At 48.1% G+C, this 17051-nt stretch overlaps 1 long non-coding RNA gene across 2 annotated transcripts in view; it reads left to right on the top strand.

Annotated features, from left to right (window-relative positions):
* The first annotated feature begins 16300 nt into the window (after positions 1 to 16300).
* Positions 16301 to 17051, top strand: part of LOC138295219 (uncharacterized) — a 66382-nt gene continuing 65631 nt past the window's right edge. Inside the window, exons 1-3 of one of the 2 annotated variants that reach the window (XR_011203543.1) lie at positions 16301 to 16432; positions 16575 to 16639; positions 16750 to 16804. This is a non-coding gene — a long non-coding RNA (uncharacterized lncRNA). The remainder of the gene's footprint in view (positions 16433 to 16574; positions 16640 to 16749; positions 16805 to 17051) is intronic. The other variant, XR_011203542.1, reaches the window with a different exon arrangement.

Genomic DNA, 17051 nt, shown 5'->3' with positions numbered 1-17051 from the left:
AGTCTTTCCATGTGGAAACAACTCTGCATCCTCCAGCACGCCATGGGACATCTTTGGACCAAAGGAGAAGTACTTGGCACCTTCCGTTGTTGCAGAATCTTTGGCTTCTTCCACCCAGAGGCAGCCCTTTTGCACCTTCATCCGGGTTTTAGTGGGCTCCTGCCCCCCTGTACACTTGCGTGACTCTTGGACTTGGTCCCCTTCCTTTACAGGTTCTCAGGTCCAGGAATCCATCTTCAGTGCTTTGCAGTCAGTTGTTGTCTTTGCAGAATCCCCTATCTCGACTTTACTGTCTTTCTGGGATAGTAGGGTAATTTTACTCCTACTTTTCAGGGTCTTGGGGTGGGGTATCTTGGACACCCTTAGTGTTGTCTTACACTCCCAGTGACCCTCTACCCACTACACTAGGCCTGGAGTCCAATTGTGGTTCGCATTCCACTTTTGGAGTATATGGTTTGTGTTGCCCCAAGGCCTATTGTCTCCTATTGCATTCTATTGTGTTCTTCAGTGTTTGCACTACTTTTCTAACTGTTTCCTTACCTTATTTTGGTTTGTGTGTGTATAATTTGTGTATTTTACTTAACTTCCAAGGCAGTATATCCTCTGAGATACTTTTGGCATATTGTCACTAAAATAATGTACCTTTATTTTTAGTAACTCTGAGTATTGTGTTTCTTATGATATAGTGCTATATGATATAAGTGGTATAGTAGGAGCTTTGCATGTCTCCTAGTTCAACCTAAGCTGCTCTGCTATAGCTACCTCTATCAGCCTAAGCTGCTAGAACACTTCTAATCTACTAATAAGAGATAACTGAACCTGGCACCAGGTGTAAGTACCACAAGGTACCCACTACAAACCAGGCCAGCCTCCTACAGTTTCTGATGATGGATGCGAGCACTGCCATCTAGATGTAGAAGAGTTTGGGGCTCAGGTAGGAGCCCTATGGAACTCCGCAGCTGATCTCTGTAGGTTCTGCTAGATAAGGCTGCATTCTGACTCTCTGTGTTCTGCCAGATAGAAAGGCTAGTGGAAGTAAAACAAGTACCAAGGTGTTCAAGAGGAAGAAAGCACTTTATATTCATCAAAGACTGTCCAAACAAACAATGAAGGCCAGTGATCTCTCCTATGTATACATGTGTACTGTGCTGTGCCACAAAACCTGCCTCTTCAGACACTGCCAGGTAACCTTCTCACAAAGGGGCATCCATTGGGAAGGGTAGGCTGCTCTGGGACATCATTTGGGTGGGGGACTCTTGGGTTTGGGGAGGAAGGACAGCATGGGAAGTGGTGGGTTTGAAAGAGGAAGGGCTGGGTCAATGCTTTAGAGAGGGGTTCTAGGAAGTGGAAGGGGTAGAAAGTCTGTTGGAAGGGGTAGCTAGGGACCTGGAAGGGGTGGATTTGGGGATACTACAGATAAATTGGGAAGTTTGAGAGGTGGTCTTGGGTGTGGGGGGTGGGATCCCTATTTGTAGTTGGGAAAGGAGATTTGCAAGCGTTCAGTGCGAGGGAATAGGGTGGGTCCCCCACAGGGAACTTAGGAGTGGATTTGGGAAGGGGCATGGTTTTGTTGGGAGAGGGAGTGGCTGTGACAGATGTGCCTGGGAGTGTTGTTGGTGCAGGAGTGTCTGGTGAATGTATTGCAAGTATTGGTGTGCCAATGAAAGGTGGGATGTGCTAGATGCTTGCTTGTGTGTGTTAGTGGATTTTGGGTGTGTATGAGCAGAATGTGGTGTCAGTGGTGCTGATGTGGAAGTGGTGGGTGTGGTTGATGTTGCTGTGGTGATGTCTGCGGGTGTTTTTTGTGGTGTGAAAGGATGTGCCTGAGAGGGGTGCATGTGGGTATGGTGTTGTCAGTACTGGATGTGGTGGTCGGTGTATGTTGTGTGCTTGTGTACCTAGTGTCTGATGTGCTGTGTGTTGATGTGATGGGAGAGTGGTGTGTGTAAGTGGATGTTGTGTTGCTTTGGTGGGTGTGGATGTAATGCATGTGAAGGAGTCCGTGGTGGTGGTGTGTCTAGTGTCAGTGTGCTTGATGCATGCCAGTGACTGAAAGGATCTCTATAGGCCAGACATAACACTGTGAATACCTTTCAAGTAGGGCTCTGGGTGGCATTCAGAATGGCAGACTGACCCACAGAGATGGTCCTCAGGAGGTCAAAAGCACCCTGACTGTTCAGGTGGGTGGGACAGGGGCAGGGGCTGGGGTGCTTGGAGCAGAGGAAATGGTCCTTCTCTGGACCCGGGTAACTGGGTGAGGAGCTACAGGGAGGGTGCTGATGGAACTGGTGGTGGCAGACAGGGATGAAGATGGGGGTGATCCTGTGGGGTCTGCCACCACTCGGAATCATCCGCTGGAGGAAGACTTAGAAGATGACAAACTTGAGCTGCCGTAATCCATGGCACTCCCCATACCCTTGCAGCCATTGGGTCCCTCACTGTCCTGCTACTGATAGCCAGAACTAATGTGGCCAGAACTTCCCCAACAACGTTGGCACTGTCTCCTTCACTATCCTTGGATGTATCTGAAATGACACATTAAGAAGGATTGATTGCATCTGTGTAAATACTCCTGTCCATCAAGTTCACACACAAAATATAACAGTAGGACACAGATTACTGCTTCTGCTTTGCTCACTGCATGTCACGCAACATTAGCAGGACCACATGCATGCATGCTGGATTATCAGAAAATAGTTGGGCACATTGATGTCACAACACACCCAACCTAGACCAGATTTTTGATTATGAACGCTCCCTCATCATCCATGTGGTCAGCCAGTTACCCACCTTGTATACTTTGGTCCTCGTAGCATACACTGCTGAAACAACGGCACAGGATATGATGCTTAGCACTAGAACATCCCTACAGTATTCACACAAGACCCCGATTCTGCCATGATGTGATAATGGGCAACTTATTCAGCAAGGTAGATGCAATAAGTGCTGTGGCACGGATCAAGTCACTTGCAAATGCACAGTTCACACTGATTACATTTTTCTGGTGATATTTCTCCATATGACCTGTTTCAAGATAGTACAATGTAATTAGCCCCTTTGAAAACTGAATCAAACTCAAACCATGGGATTCATGTTTTCTGGTATAAACCTGAATTGCACACTGAAAAAGCACAGTGTAAAAACCTTGAGAGGCAATGGTGCCAATTGAAAAGTGGTTCTGATAAAGAGGTATATAAACTAGCTTTAACTGAGTATCACCATAACATAAAAGGCATATATCTCTCATCAAATCAATCAGGCAGGTTATTCCTCTAAGGAGCTATTCAAAGTTCTTAACATTTTCTTAAATTCTCATACCTGCTCTCGAGTTGTTAAGCTGTCACAAGCCTTATGCGATTCCTTAGCTAAATATTTGGAGGGAAAAATTAACGCTATCAGAATTTCCCTACTATATCTGATTTAAAAAGTGGGCAGTCTTCTTCCTGCAAACAGCCTTTGAATCCCGATCCCACTTTTGACAATTTTATACCGCTCTTGCCAGATTCCATCCAGAAAGCTTTAGTCAGAGTCTCTTTTAGATTCTTGCCCGCCCTGTTTTGTAGAGGCCTTGTCTTCTCATCTTGCCCAGCTATATTATTCAATTAGTCCATTTCTACAGGGAAATTCACCTCTGCTTGGAAATCTGCTTAGGTGATCTGCATCCTAAAAAAGTTCAATATGTCCCTTTCAAACTATCAACCTATCTCCATATTTCCTCTGTTGAGTAAGTTTCTGGAAGGTCAAATAAATACTCAGCTCAGCGACTGTCTTGAAACAATTGAATTGCTGGGTTTGTCCCAATTGGGTTTTAGACCTACGCATAAGACTGAGACCACTTTGATTGCAGTCAGTGTCCATATAGGACGTGCCCTGGACAAAAAACATTCCTGCATTGATTGTATTACTGGATGTATCTGCAGCATTTGATACCATTTCTCATCTTAGGATGCTGCATAGATTGCAAGAGTTTGGCATACGTGGCAATGCATTATCATGATTCAAAAATGTCTATCCAATCATACCCTGACGATCAAACTAGGGAATTATAAATTGCCCCAGGGCTCATGTCGTAGCCCTACACTTCTTAATATCTTTGTGGGCAGCCCCTTGGCAAAGTTATTAAAACATTCAGCTTTGAACTGTTGTCATATGCTGATGACATGCAGCTTCTTATCTCTTTTGATAAAGATCTGAACAATGCTAAAGCGTGTTTCTCAGTTTGTATGAATGCTATTGCAGCTTGGATGCAGATGACTGTCTCCAGATTAATGCAAATATAACAGCAATTATGCTGTTTGGCAAGGCACAACAACTGTGGACTCCTGATTGGTGGAAATCTTATTTGGGCCCTTCCCCTACTCCCAAACTAGTGGTAAAAAATCGACTTGACCAATCGCTCACTATGAAAGAACAGATCAGGAACACCATCAGCACTTGCTTTCATATGTTGAGTCTCTTACGGAGAATCTTTCCTCTTCTCCCACTTTCTGTGAGGAAGACCTTGGTCCAAGCATTGGTTATTAGCCGCTTGGACTATTGCAATGCTATTTTCCAGTTAAGAGGGCCTATTCTAACCTGATGCAGTCCCTCAATTGGCTGCCAATCCCTAACAGAATGTTTGTTTAAAGTATGCTGTCTGACAGACAAAGCCTTGAATGGAAAAATACCTAATCTATCTTTTTAGCAAGCTAGTTCAATTCCAGTGAGGCAGATCTTTGAGATCAAGTGAAAAGCCTTTGCTTGAAGTCACACACATTAGGAAGACCATATCACGAGGAATATCTTTTTCTTATCTAGCCCCTTTTTTTTGGAATAAGCTCACTTATCAGGTTCGACAATGCTGTGACCATCTCAAATTCAGGAAACTCCATAAAGAAAGTGCTGCTGTTTGGTCTAATTGTTACATTTTTTGTCTATGTCCTACGTTGCGCTGAGATACCCCTTCCGGGGTGATTCATGCGCCTAACAAATTAAATTAACATAACATAATATACATCACTGTTGTACATTTTGCTCATCAATGGAAAAACAACATGCCAGTGCAACAATAGGGAGTGATAATGATGATAGCACAATATACTATTTAGATCAAAAGTTTTTGGGGAAAAATTGAAAGTGTTATAAACTGTCACATGATTTGTGACTTCCTATCAACATACTTTACTGTGGACATTGTGTGCAACCTTCATGTACTGTTTCCAATTCAGACCTGGGTACCCTGTGAGAGGGAGAGATCGACATCCTCTTGTGAACCGCCCATTTTCTGACCTTCTCACAATGTTAGAAATGGACATAATATGCAGGCAAAACATACTGGGCCTATGTCATCCGTTGGAAACTGATCTCCTGCCACGAAACATGAATCCCACATGGTTGACACCAATAGTGAAAGTGATGGCAGTATTGCATTTCCTGGCAACAGGTTCCTTTCGATACACAGTGGCAATCTGTGGTGGTATGTCACAATCAATGTTCTGTTGTGTGCTATGAGATGTGCTTTCAGCACTGATGCAACACCTGGACAGATACATCTGGTTCCCCAGGCATGAGGATTTAGCTAATGTGAATGCTGGATTCTATGAAGTGGCAAGGATACCACATGTTGTGGGAGCCACTGATGGCAACCATATTGCCTTAGTACCACCACATAACAGGGAACAAGGTTACTGCAACAGAATAAGCTTCCATTCAGTCAATGTGCAAGTCTGTGCTCCCTTCCCTTTATCTGCCCATGATTCTTTTGTCATGTGGAAGAGCACCATACCTCAGCTGATGTCACAAATACAACCGGTGAAGGCCTGGGTTGTCGGTAAGTATGATGTGAGCTAAATTTGTGTGGGTGTTGTGAGGTAGTAGAACAGGAACTCTGTACCTTATTGTTGCACCTCTGACTGTCTTCCATGTAGGAGACTGTGCCTATCCTAACCAGCCATGGTTGTTGGCATCACTGAGGGATTCTTCAGAGTCAAGGGAAATCCACTTCAATAAGCCCATGGAAGAACAAAGCAGCCAATGGAGCGAGCTTTTGGGCTCCTGAAGGACAGATTCCGCTGTTCAGACAAAGCAAAACTGGAGGAGCCCTCCTCTACTCACCCAGGAAGGCTATCAGATCATCGTGGCCTGCTGGATGCTACATGACCTAGCCTTTCAATGGAAGATACCTTATATTGCAGAGGACGGAGCGCCTGAAGTGCTACCAGGTGAGGATCCTTGAATGCCAAATGATGATGACAGTGGTGAGGAGGAAGGAGATCACTTGCAGCAAGATCTCATCAGCAACTTCTTCTCAAGTGTTTTGTCAACTTGTCATGAAATGGACTGTGCCACCTACTTTTGTAGTGATGATGAAAGGAGTATGTTGAGGGGAAATATCGTAGAGGACAAGCTCATGTTAATCCTGGTTTAAGATGTTTGTTGAGCAAGGAATGACAGAGTTCTCAAGTATTTGTCTGTCTTAAATGTCTTACCTCAGAGGGTCATCAGTTAATTTTCTGGTCTATTCTGTTTCAGGTACTTTACCATGGAATAATCATTTGGACATTTCAGTGTTGTGACTATACTAATGATGTGGTGCTGTTTTGATGTACAATATAGAGAAAGGTAGTACTGTGGTGTGAAGGAGGCAGGTTGTGGATGTATGAATCCTGCAGTAGGACAGCTTGCACAGTGATCTTTTGGAGGTAAGGCGTAAACCATTCCAGTTGTTTCTTGTCATGTGGTGGTCATAATGCAATATGTGTGCCAAAATGTGCTACAACATGATGTTGAAGCCCAAACATTACGTTCTCCCTCAAGGTTGGCCTTTTCTTCTAGGTATCAACTGCGCTGTTTAGAGATGAACAGTTAGGTAGATTTTTCCAAATTAATGTTTTCTCTCAATTGTTTTAGCATGAAGACCCCCATACTAATTCTAATCTTGGATAGGTAGGCTGTTAGGGGTGACGTTGACTGTGACAAATGACTGACAAGCTTAATTGTTGAATTACATTATTAATGCTGTTATTCATAGCTTATTGTGTTGCTTTATCGCATATGTTTTCTTTAAGAGATAATGGCCCTCATTACAACCCTGGCAGTAAATCCCGCTTTCTGCAGTGCAGAAGACCGCCAATATACCGCTGCGGCCATGGAATTCCGCTACAGGTATTAAGACCCACAACTCGGAATCCGCCACAATACAGACACCCACACAAGTCGGCCACATCAAAGGTCAGTGATAAACTGGCGATACCAACACCGTCACGCCAACAGGAATGCGCCCACACTATCACGACCCACGAATCAACGTGGCGGTCTTTCAACCGCGGTAATCCATTGGCGGTACACACCGCTGCACTCAAAATACACACACATTTACAAAACACAACCACATGGGACAATTTGAAATACACACACCTGATACACATACACACACCACACCCAATCCAATATAAAGCACACACCCACATCACCTTACAACCAAAAATTTGAAAGAAGGCCAGAGAGAGAGACTACCTAAAACAACACCAGCATCCACAGACACACAACACCATCACTTACACATCCACGCATCTCAAACAACACACACCAACACAACCCCTCACACATCACAACGAACACCACCTCACACATCACCCACACCACATCATGGCTCTTCAAAGACACCCCAGGTTCTCTGAGGAGGAGCTCAGGGTCATGGTGGAGGAAATCGTCCGGGTAGAACCACAGCTATTCGGATAACAAGTGCAGCAGACATCCATTGCAAGGAAGATGGAGCTATAGCGCAGAATTGTCGACAGGGTTAACGCAGTGGGACAGCATCCAAGAACACGGGATGACATCAGGAAGAGGTGGAACGACCTACAAGAGAAGGTAAGTTCTGTGGTATCCCGACACCAGATTGCTGTACAGAGGGCTGGCAGTGGACCCCCACCTCCTCCCCCACAACTAACAACATGGGAGGAGCAAGTCTTGGCAATACTGCATCCTGAGGGCCTTGCAGGAGTAGCAGGAGGACTGGACTCTGGTAAGTCATAGCTTTACTACTTTATTACCCCACACCATCCGCATGCCATCACATACCGCCACCCTTACCCGTACACCCATCACCCCAACAACCCACAGATACCCCACTAACACAACCCACAAGTCCCAAAACAAAGCCCTGCATGTAACAACACTGCATGGACACCCATCATCAAAGCATGTCCAGTATAGAGACTCACTTATGCCCCAAAATCACCAATCACACAAGGGCCACGGCAATAATGCAAGCACAGGAGTAGAGGGTCACTCACCCATTGCACAAGATGGCACACACAGATACAATAACTATGCATTTACACCCCAACAGGACCCCTACCCAACGTCACCGGACAGGAGGTGCCAGACATATCCAGTCCCCCCACAGAAGAGGCCCACAGTGACAACAGCAGCTCTGCACACCTGGATCAAGATGACCAGCCCGGCCCATCAGGGACCTCGGGACAGTCTGTTCCCCTGACACAGTCACAAACCACCACTGAACCTCCCCCCTCAGGAAACACCACCACAGCACCCACCCAGCGGGCCCATCCCTCTGTCCCCAGGACACGTTAATCAGCAGTGTGTCCACCACTACAGGGAACCCAGCCAACCCCACTAACACAGGATGATCAGGGACCTGGGGGCAGTGGGCACATGGTTCAGGAGAAAGAGGCACAGGATAACAGGGAAGCTGGGAGGACTGCTGTGCGACAGGGGAGTGCAGGCCCAGGGAACCCACTCTCCACGAGGCACTCTCCAACATCATGGGAGCATACCATCATTCCCAGGAGACCATAGGCACGGTACTGGCCAAGTTTCAGGAGACCCAGCGGCTGCAGGAGGAACACTACCTGTGGATCAGGGAGGACTTGAAGTCCATCAACACCACCCTGGTCACCATTTCAGGGGTGCTGGCAGACCTGGCAAACACCAGGAGGGACACAGTGGCACACCAACAGGCCCCTGACACTAGCCTGGAGGATGAACAGCCCTCCACCTCCGCCTGCGCTAGTGGACAGGAGGCACTGCCACAGGAACAACAGGCCACCAGCACCCCACCCCCTGCAGATGGAGAACCACCCCGCAAACGGTCCCTGAGATCCAGGAACAAGACAGAGAACATTGCCAAGACCCCCACCAGGAAGTAAGACCCCCCTGAATGTCACCCTTCTGTCCCACTTTGTCACCCTGTCCACCTTAAACTGGCATTGCTCCACTTCCTATGCCCCTTTGGACAATGCACCTGTGAAACAAATAGACTGGACTCTACCATGGACATTCCTCCACCATCACCCTAGCCCATTTTACAACACCCTCCACTTATTTGCACAGAAATAAACACACTTGTTCACATACCAATGTAACACAGCTGTAGTACAGCAGTAAGCATAGCAGAGGACACAAACTGGGACCCAGATCTGTGAAATGGAAAGTCAAAGTGACAAGTCAGTGTCCACACACTGAGTGAAAATGACAGACCTATGCTAGCACCAACAATAGTATGAGATGTGGGAAGCAGTTATATCTTCTTACCTGTGTCTCACTGGAAGTATTGCATGATGATGTTGTTTCAGTTGTCCACATCCTCTTCTTCTGCCTCCTCTTCTTCATTGTCCACAGGCTCCACAGCTGCCACAAGACCACCATCTGGCCCATCCTCCTGCAGAAAAGACACCTGCCATTGCAAAGCCAGGTTGTGCAGCATACAGCAGGCCACGATTATCTGGCACACCTTCTTCGGTGAGTAGTATAGGGATCCACCTGTCAGATGGTGGCACCGGAATCTGGCCTTCAGGAGGCCGAAGGTGCGTTCTATAATCCTCCCAGTTCGCCCATGTGCCTCATTGTAGTGTTCTTCTGCCCTTGTCCTGGGATTCCTCACTGGGGTCAGTAGCCATGACAGGTTGGGGTAACCAGAGTCACCTGCAAATGTCGACGGGCAACTTTTAGAAAAAACACAGGACCTGCACTAGAGGTGGGATTCCTGTGGGATGGCGGATAGCTGACATCAGGTCTGGCTCCAACTGGGCACACAGTTCATGGATTGTTGCACAATCAAGTCTGTATGTGATTATAATGTGTCTCTCTTCCATTGTTGACAGGTCCACCAGGGGACTGTACACCGGAGGATGCCGCCATCTCATCACCTGCCCCAGCAGACGTTCCCTATGGAGTAGAACAGGAAGCAGAGAGTCATCCAACATTGAGGTATCACAATGTGTTATTTGCAGAAACGTTTGTAAATCGCAATGTGCCAGTATCTGTCTGTATTCCCGGCCTAGATAGGTGTGATGCAGTTTTTATCCATCCCATGTGGCCCCCTGAAATGGCGGCTGCCTGACCTGTAAGGTGGGACAAGGGGAAATGAACTAACTGCGCTTACGTTGTACACCGTCGCGGTCGAAGACCGCAGCGCAATTCTGCATTGGTTAACATTGGGCCCTATGGGTCTCAGGAGCCAATGACGCCGGCGGTGACGGTACGCACCACCGCTGACGTGACTGCCATTTTCTGTCTGTTCACTCACTTGATACCTGACCTTCAACAGGAGAGGACCTACACTGCAAGTGCTACTGTGACCTGTGTCTGGAAGTGACGATGGCTACAGTGTCTGGGGAAAGGGCTCCTTCCTTCACATCGGAGGAGTTGGAGAAACTAGTGGATGGGGTCCTCCCCCAGTACACACAACTGTACAGTCCTCCAGACAAACAGTTGAGCACACTATGAGCATGCTGCGTGGGCAATGCCTATTTTGAGTGGTGTGGCTGGAAGATACATGGGAGCGCTGAGGCCTGCATGTGCGGATGGTGAGTGTATGTGCGTCGGGGCATGGATGGGAACTGGTGGGCAATGACTATGATAGTCTGGACGGGTGAGTAATTTCCTTTCTCCCTGTACCATTCCTCTAGGTCAGTGCCCACCAGAAGAAGGGTATTTGGCGTGCCATCGCCAAGGACGTCCGGACCCTGGGGTTCTACCACAGACAGAGCACCCACTGCCGTAAAAGATGGGAGCTCCTGCGCCGCTGGACCAAGAAGACTGCGGAGGCCCAGCTGGGGATGGCCTCCCAACGTGGAAGGTGTGCCCGTCGCACCATGACCCCCCTGATGTACCGGCTCCTGGCGTTGGCCTATCCGCAGTTGGATGGGCGCTTGAGGGCATCACAGCAGTCACAAGGGGGTGAGTACACTCTCATTCAGCTGACTCTGCGCACATTATGAGGTGTCTGGGTGGGGGAGGTGGGCAGTGGGTTCCCCTAGGCCAGGGCGAACTTGGTAGGCAAGGTCCCTTGTGAGGCAGGCTCTGTGGCACCCCAACACCACTAGTGGTAAGGGCCATCTACACCTAGTCAGGTTCCTGTGACTTCCAGGTGTGCAGCAATTGGGCTTAGGCCTCGTACCGTATGGGCATGTGAATTTTCGAGGGATTGTTAGTGCATGGCGTAGTGCTGAGGGCTGCTCCCTGTGTGTTGTGTCGGCCAACGGTAGTGGTGTTGCATGAACTGAACATGTTTTTCTTCTGTCTCCCCCCCCCTTTTTGTTGCCTCCCTGTTCTTATGTGCAATAGCATCATCAGGCGGAGGAGCAGTGGCACCGGAGCAGGAGGGAGCTGCAACCCACTTGGCCCTGGAGGGTGAAGCAACGGAGTCTGAAGCCACCAGTGGGACGGAGGGCGAGAGGAGCTCCACGATGGGGACAGGAGCATACACCAGTGACAGCAACTCCTCCTCTGATGGGAGCTCCCTTGCGTTGGCGGGCACCTCTGTGCCCACCGCATTAACAGGTACAGCCGCCACCCCCCTACCAGCACCGCCCTCCCAGCAGCCCCTCGGCGTGTTTCCTGTGCCCGCTTACCCAGGAGGGTGGGCATCTCCTTCACCCCAGGCACCTCAGCCCCTGCCCCAGTCAGCCCTGCTGCCCTCAGTGAGGAGGCTATTGACCTCCTGAGATCCCTCACTGTTGGGCAATCTACCATTTTGAATGCCATCCAGGGTGTTGAGAGGCATTTGCAACAAACAAATGCATACCTGGAGGGCATTCATTCTGAGCAGGAGGCCCAAAAGAGAGCATTTCAGGCTCTGGCCTCAGCACTGATGGCAGCCATTGTGCCCGTGTCCAGCCTACCCCCTCCAACTTCTACTACCCAGACCCAATCCCCTGTAACTCAGCCTATCCCAAGCACACCATGAGACCAGCATGCACACTCATCAACACACAAGAGAGGACATGGCAAACATAAACACCACACATCCCACAATCACTCACACAAGCACCATCCCCATGCAGACACAACAACATGCACTGCCTCCACTGTGTCCCCCTCCTCCACGTCCTCCCCCTCGCTCCCTGTCTCGTCTCCACTCACACCTGCATGCACTACATCTTCATCCACTGCCTCCATCACCAGCATGCCCATCACCACACACCGCTCACGTGCACTCACCACCCCCACTACCATGCACACATCCCCTGTGTCCTCTCCCAGAGTGTCTGTGAGCCCTCCTCCCAAAGTACACAAAGGCAGGCACACACCCACCCAACAGCCATCCACCTCACAACAGCCTCCGGTCCATGCACCTTCACCCAAATTCAGCAGACGTACACCTCCTACTACCACTACCTCTTCCTCCACTCCCAAACCCACTCCATTTTCCCGTCCCAGTGTGTCTAAAAAACATTTCCTGGCAAACCTTGACCTCTTCCCTTCACCCCCCCGTCCTTCCCCTAGGGTCAGGCTTTCCAGGTCCCAGCCCAGCACCTCAGCCACCAAATCCCCAGGCACAGCGGTGCCAGCAACTGCGGGGTCATAGAGTGCACCACCCATCAGGGCTGCCAGTGTGCCATGTAGGGAGGGCAAGGACATTCCGCCACCTGCCAAGGTGAAGAAGGTGCCCACTTCCTGGAGGGAGAAGCCGCACCTACCAGCCACCAAGGGCTCCGCAAAAACAAAAGGGAATAGTGGCAAGACACCTGCGGAACCATCAAAGGTGGGGAAGGGACAAATGCAGAATAGCAGGTCAGGACAGGGCACGGTGGCACCGACTGAGGGACCAGTGTCACTCCTTCTGTCCACAACAACACCAACCTGTACGGCGGCGAACACTGCAAGCTGCACCACCACCTGCACCGCCACATGCACGCCACCTGCACGCCACCTGACAGCCACCTGCACAGCCACCAGCACGTCTGCAGCCTCAGCGACAGTCCCCAGCATCTTCCCCAGTGGGCAGCCATCTGAGGCTGCAGGAGACATACTGCTGTGTCCCTCAGCAGGTGCTGACACATGCACCACCGCCAGCACCGCCGCCACAGACACCGCTGCAAGCACCGCCACCAGCCCTGTGATGTGCTCACACAGTGGCACCACCGCTGACACGACTACCATCCCCAGTGGTCAGTCGTCCGAGGCTGGAGGAGACTTCCTGGACCCTGGACAGCTTCCATGAGGCATGACTTCCATCACTGTTTGCACCTGCAGGTGGAAGGCGAAGCCGCAGCAGTGTGGGGTATCTCGCTGCCTCCATGGCGTATCATGCTACCTGTTCCTCGGCAATTTCGTGGCACACACACCCAGGTGAGGGAATGGTACCTGCCACACTGCACGTGGAGCACTCTGGGCACCAGGCCCCCTCCAGAACCAGTGGAGAATGACATCCACTATCTCAGTCCTTGGCAGGATGAAGCACTCTGGGCACCATGCCCCTCCAGAACCAGTGGAGAATGACATACACTACCTCAGTCCTTGGCAGGATGAAGCACTCTGGACACCATGCCCCCTCCAGAACCAGTGGAGAATGACATCCACTACCCTAGTCCTTGGCAGGATGAAGCACTCTGGGCACCATGCCCCTCCAGAACCAGTGGAGAATGACATCCACTACTTCAGTCCTTGGCAGGATGAAGCACTCTGGGCACCACTACCTCAGTCCTTGGCAGGATGAAGCACTCTGGGCACCATGCCCCCTCCAGAACCAGTGGAGAATGACATCCACTACCTCAGTCCTTGGTAGGATGAAGCACTCTGGGCACCATGCCCCCTCCAGAACCAGTGGAGACTGTTATCCACTACCTCAGTCCTTGGCAGGATGAAGCAGTCTGGGCACAAGGCCCCCTCCAGAATCAGTGGAGACTGTTATCCACTTGAGAGACTGTGGCTTTGCACTCCCCAGGAAAAAGCAGTGGGCAAACCACCCCCTGGAGAGACTTGAGAGACTGTGGCTTTGCACTCCCCAGGATAAAGCAGTGGGCAAACCACCCACTGGAGAGACTTGAGAGACTGTGGTTTTGCACTCCCCAGGATACAGCAATGGGCATGGGACCCCCTCGTGCAGCAGTGGCGTTGTGCGTTCATCTGGCTGAGGTGCCCCGCTGATGACTGCCTCATGATCTGGACAGGTGACTTACAAGAACTTGACAAATTTATAAACTATCTGAATAATAATGATTACAATATTTGTTTCACTTCAGAACGTAGTGTGACCAGCATTCCATTTTTGGACGTGGAACTTTTTATTTACAACAACAAAATTGAGAGTAGACTCTATAGAAAAAGTACTTCTTGCAACTCTATTTTACATGCAAGGAGTGCACATCCAGTCCATCAAATCAATTCTATACCATTTCGCGAAATGGTAAGAGCCAGACGTAACTGTAGTCTTGATAGTGATTTTGACTTATGTATAAAAGACATGGCCACGAGATTTAAAGCACGGGGTTATTCTACCCGAGTGATAGATAGAGCCCGCACAAGAGCCATGCGTTTGAAAAGATCTGACACTTTAGGTAACAAATCTAGAACAAGGGATTCTGTTATTCGCTGTATTACCAGCTACACGAAAACTGCCAACTTATTACGTAAATGTATGAACAGACATTGGTATAGTCTAACAGCAGATCCTGTTCTCAAAAGAGTGATTCCGGACACCCCGGTGTTTACATATAGAAGGGGTAGAACTCTCAAGAACTTTCTGTGTTCCAACTACCGCAGCAAACCCATCCTAACTAATTGGCTCACTAGCCGTGGTAAAGGCTTTTTCAAATGTGGTCATTGTGGGATGTGTAGATGGGCCAGGTCTGGGATTACCACATTCACAAGCTCTACTGGTATGCAATACAACATTGACTACAATATCACATGTGATAGCAATTTTGTTATCTATATGATCATTTGTAGATGTGGGCTCTACTATATAGGTAGCACTATCAGACCTCTGAGAACTAGGGCTAGTGAACATTTCAGAGCCCTAAGACAAAAAGACGAGAGATACCCTATAGTAAATCATATTCGACATTGCCGCAAACAAAATGACACATGTGGCTTCGAATATTTTGGGTTTGACCGCATTGATAAGGATCCTAGAGGTGGTAACAGAGAGTTAGCCCTCAGAAAAAGAGAGTGCCATTGGATCTTAAAACTCAGAGCGGTAGAAGATGGGCTTAACACCAATTTTGAAATGGAGTACTTTCTGGGTGAGTAGGACAATGATTGGGGTTGCTCATATATATATACTCATGTTTTCTGTATATTAAGTTCTTTATTTGTGCCTTACTTTCACGTTAAGTACCCTGTTTATTGTCTTACATGCTGTCATACATCTTGCATTCTGCCAAACGGGGCGCATTGTATGTACAATGCTTGACATAAGTTTCATCAATTCTGATTCCATGGACAATATACAAACTTCTTTTTATGTTATAATTTGGACCAGCTTGGATGTATCACAGTAGATTACCAGTAATATTGTTGTATATGGACTACTAGAAACTTATACTTTCAGAACTGTGTTTCATGGAGACATACCTGTGGATCCGTGGTTATGTGTGTTCGGTACATAATGTATATTGACTTGGCATTTGTGCTTGCCTTACTGTCTTCTCTCTTTTTTCCACTATCATCATCCTTGTGACAAATCAGGTAGCGGATAATTTATTAGCATGCATGGTCTCAGCTTGTGGTTAAAAAACTGGGCTTAAGATATTAGCAACTGGGTCTAAAACTAGGCATACCCGGTTGCTGCTATGCTATTTAGTGTGCATCAGCGGTGATTATGTCCGTAATTGTTCAATATTCGTGTGAGTGGAAAGTCTCTTCTATATACTTACAGACTGGTGTTAATGGCTATGTGTCGTCTCTCTTTTTTACTATTATGGATGGTTTTGGTCTCAATTCTGGGCTCGCTGATAGGGTATTCTAGTCCGGTAGTAGGCAGATATAGAATAACTCCATTCCAAGATGGCGCCTGCCTTTTTAACCAGGGCACTGTCTTTAGTCCTTCTTTCATGTCTTCTACGATAACGTGATCACGAACAAAAGCGTCTGTTGCAGACGCTCGATCCACGATACCATTTTCGGTGACTGCGAACGCCGTGAGATGACTTGACCACGGTTTCTGTGTTCCCGCTTTTGATACTAGCACACTGTAACTAAGGTAAGCGTCCCTGATGATGCGTTTTGGACAGAAATATACTCGGGTCTAACAATGGGGGCTTTCCCAAATGATTTGTATTTGTATTTTATCCGAACGTGCATTGGTGCAATGATGGCACTCGTTGTCTTTATTTTACTTTCAGATTACGTGTAATGATTCCTACATTACTAACTCAGATATGAGAAACTAATGCGTTCATCACACAAGGTCAGTTTCAGACCATATTGATAATTTTTTACGTGGTGGCACGGGTTATTTGTTAGACTTCACATTATCATAAGGCACTGAATAGACATTCGTACATGTTGCTTTCACAGATTGTCCAAACCGGGATAAGTGTACTATTAATCACAGGACGTACCTGATTTCAAGGTATGTCTCGGCTTTTATGGGGGTCCTAGTTCCCCTTTGTGGGCTATAAGGTCTCGATAAAGTTTCCCATTCAACATAGGATTGTGGGACCAACTATTTTGTGACTGTTATCCAATATTCTTGGTCTTCCAGATACTTCGTTAGACTGCGCCTATGGAACGATGATTTCTCTCTCTCTCTTCCCTTCGTGTTCTTACGCTGTTTTTATGTGTTTCTTTACAATCTTTACATCTCTCATTTTGGAGAC

This window comes from Pleurodeles waltl, chromosome 5, assembly GCF_031143425.1.
Source record: "Pleurodeles waltl isolate 20211129_DDA chromosome 5, aPleWal1.hap1.20221129, whole genome shotgun sequence".
Taxonomy (NCBI): domain Eukaryota; kingdom Metazoa; phylum Chordata; class Amphibia; order Caudata; family Salamandridae; genus Pleurodeles; species Pleurodeles waltl.
The sequence above is the reverse complement of the archived record's forward strand: the minus strand, read 5'-3'. Positions and strand labels throughout refer to the sequence as shown.